This window comes from Salvelinus sp. IW2-2015, linkage group LG32, assembly GCF_002910315.2.
Source record: "Salvelinus sp. IW2-2015 linkage group LG32, ASM291031v2, whole genome shotgun sequence".
Taxonomy (NCBI): domain Eukaryota; kingdom Metazoa; phylum Chordata; class Actinopteri; order Salmoniformes; family Salmonidae; genus Salvelinus; species Salvelinus sp. IW2-2015.
Window position 1 is genome coordinate 35,083,001 of NC_036871.1, and position 3,823 is coordinate 35,086,823.

Here is a 3,823-nt window from a genome sequence, read left to right on the forward strand (position 1 = left end):
CCTATATAGTGCACTACCTTTGACCAGTATTACCTATATAGTGCACTACCTTTGACCAGTATTACCTATATAGTGCACTACCTTTGACCAGTATTACTTATATAGTGCACTACCTTTGACCAGTAWTACCTATATARTGCACTACCTTTGACCAGGTAGAGGGCCATTTGGGACCCAGATATGGAGTTGTTCTCAGTCCTGTTCTTGTCCCTGTAGTGGTCCTGTAGATGAGGAGCCCAAGGAGCCGGTGGACCCGTCGCTGCGGGCTAGAGAGAACTGGCTACGAATCATCAACAGGGTCCAACAGCAGCTTCGGGAGGTAAGATCTCCCACTCAAACCTTATTCCCCAGTCCCATACTACTGTCCCAGTCCCATACTACTGTCCCAGTCCCATACAACTGTCCCAGTCCCAAACAACTGTCCCAGTCCCAAACAACTGTCTCAGTCCCATACTACTGTCCCAGTCCCATAATACTGTCCCAGTCCCATACTGGGTACAGGGCTGGGTATAGGGGCAAGGAGTGATGCGGGCTTACAGGGCTTGGGATAGGGCCAAGAGGATGGGGAGAACAGGGCTGGGGTATAGGGAAGAGGATGGGGTACCAGGGCTGGGGTTATAGGGCAAGAGGATGGGGTAACAGGGCTGGGGTATAGCGCAAAGAGGATGGGTACAGGGCTGGGGTATAGGGCAAGAGGATGGGGTAACAGGGCTGGGGTATAGGGCAAGAGGATGGGTACAGGGCTGGGGTATAGGGCAAGAGAATGGGTTACAGGGTTGGGTATAGGGCCAAGAGGATGGGGTACAGGCTGGCCTTGAACTAGGCAAGAGATGGGGTACCAGGGCTGGGGTATAGGGCAAGAGGAATGGGTACAGGGCTGGGTTATAGGGCAAGAGGAATGGTGGTACAGGCTGGGGTATAGCGGCAAGAGGATGGGTACCGGCGCGCTAGCCTGAGGAATAGGGCAAGAGGATGGGGTACAGGGCTGGGGATAGGGCAAGAGGATGGGGTACAGGGCTGGGGATAGGGCAAGAGGAATTGGGGTAACAGGGCTGGGGATAGGGCAAGGAAAGGATGGAGTACAGGGCTGGGGTATAGGCAAGAAGGATGGGGTACAGGGCTGCGGTGATAGGGCAAGAGATGGGGTACAGGGCTGGGGTATAGGGCAAGAGGATGGGGTACAGGGCTGGGGTATAAGGCAAGAGGATTGCGGGTTATGGGAACTGGGACAGTCGTATGGGACTGGGACTGGGAACAGTAATTATGGGACTGGACAGTACGTATGGGACTGGGAACCAGTTGTATGGAACTGGGACAGTTGTATGGGACCTGGGAACAGTAGATGGGACTGGGCACAGTAGTTATGGGACTGGACAGTACTTAGTATGGGAATGGACAGTAGTATGGGACTGGGACAGTAGTAATGGGACTGGGACAGTAGTATGGGACTGGCGAACAGTAGTATGGGGACTGGGACAGTTGTATGGGACATGGGACAGAGTAGGACTGGGAACAGCAGTATGGGAACTGGGACAGTTGTAATGGGACTGTGACTGGGACAGCAAGTTGGGGACTGGGACAGTTGTCATGTGACTGGGACCAGTTGTTGGGACTGGGTCATAGTATGTGACTGGGACAGTAGTATGGGGACTGGACAGTAGTATGGGACTGGGGCAGTATTATGGGAACCTGGACAGTTGTATGCTGACTAGGACCGGGACACGTAATAGTGGGACTTGGGACAGCTAGAAATGGGACTGGACAGCAGTATGACCTGAGGGACCAGTTGTCATGGCTGGGACTGGGGAAGCATATGGCTGGAAGTGTGAATGGTGATGCAAGTAGTGGGACTGGACAGTTGTATGGGACTGGGACAGTATGTATGGAATGGACTGTGGGACAGCTGTATGGAGACAGTGTATGGGCACTGGCGAACAGTAGTATGGGACTGGACAGTGATGGGACTGGGACAGCTTAATGCACGACATAGTACTGGATGGTGAAGTAGGGAGACTGGGACAGTAGTGTGGAACTGGACTGGACTGGGATATAGAAGTATGGGAAACTGGGACAGTAAGTAGGGACTGCGGACCAGTGTATGGGACTGGCGGGAACGAGATATGAAGAGGACTGGGACTGCGACGGTGTATTGAGACTGGGACAAGTAGTATGCGGACTTCAGGGACACAGTAGTATGGGCTACGTGGGACAGTTGTATGGGACTGGGGACTGAGATATGTAGTATGATGGGACTGCGGACAGGTAGTATGGGAAAGTGGAACTGGGACCAGTACTCATTGGTTGACTGGGACCGGATAGAAGTATGGGAACTTGGATGTAGTATGAGGATCTGGGACAGTTGTATGGACTGCGGACCTGGGATAGAAGTATGGGACTGGGACAGTCAGAAATGGGACTGGGACAGTAAGTATGGGACTGGGACAGATTGTATTGGACTGGGACTGCCGCCGATAGTAGTATGGGATGGGACTGGGACAGGTAAGTAATGGGAGTGGGACTGGGACAGTAGTATGGGACTGGGCAGCAGTAGTATGGGACTGGACTGGGACAGTTTGTATGAAACTGGACAGTAGCATGGGACTGGGACAGTAGTATGGGATGGGACAGTTTGTATGAGATTGGGACTGGGCCTGGGACAGTTTGTATGGGACTGCGACAGTAGGATGGGACTTGGACAGTAGGATGGGACTGGACAGTTGTATGGACTGGACAGTTGTATGGGACTGGGACTGGGACAGTTTGTATGGGACTGGGACTGGGACAGTAGCAGGATACGTGAACAGTTAAGTATGGGACTGGCGCGACAGTGTATATGGGACCTAGGAATGTGGACTGGACGGAGGGAGTTTGTATGGGATTGGGACTGGGCAGTAGCCATGGATGGACTAAGGGACTGGACTAGTGTATGGGACTGGACAGTTGATGGGACTGACTGGACAGTTGTGCGGACTGGGACAGTTAGTATGGGACTGGGACAGTTGTATGGGACTGGACAAGCTTGTATGGGGACTGCGACATATTGTATGGGATTGGGACTTGGGACACAGTTGTATTGGAACGGCGGAACAGTTGTAGGGGACTGGGGACAGTTGTAGGGGGACTTGGGACTGACAGTTTTAATGGGGAACTGGGACAGTTATGACATGGCGGACTTGAGATGGGATGCGACGCGACCAGTATATTGGATATGGGACAAGTTGTATGGGACTGGGACAGTTGTATGGGGATTGGGACTGGGACAAGTTGTATGGGACTGGGAACGTTGTATGGGAGGGACGTAGTATGGACTGCGGGACGTTGTTTGGTGGCCTGGACAGTAGTATGCGGCGGGACGTATATGGGGGACGACAGTTTGTGCTTGGGACATTGAGGACTGGCAGTTGTAATGGGATTGGGACAGTTGATGCGAAGTATAAAATCGGGACTGGGAACAGTTGTGTGGACGTCATCTGGGACAGTTGTATGGGATGCGACGCGCAGGTGCACTGGGACAGTTGTATGGGACTGGGCACGTATTTGGGACTGACAGTTTGTTGGGACTGGGACGACAGTAGTATGGGGACTGGTGAGGCAGTTGTATGGGACGGACAATGTAGTGGGAAGTTGTACTGGGACGTTGTACTGGTAACAGTTGGGACTGGGACAGTTGTATGGGACCTGGGACAGTGATTGGTACTGGGATTATGGACTGGCCGGACAGTGGCGCGACAGACTTGTTGGATGGCCAGTTGTGGGACTGGGGACATGTAGTATGGGAACTTTGTGGGACAGTTGTATTGGGAAATACGTGGGGAACAGTTGT

At 52.8% G+C, this 3,823-nt stretch overlaps 1 pseudogene; it reads left to right on the top strand.

The window, feature by feature from the left end:
* The window catches only part of LOC111956441 (protein unc-13 homolog A-like), an 80,409-nt pseudogene that overhangs the window by 31,191 nt on the left and 45,395 nt on the right, over positions 1–3,823 (top strand).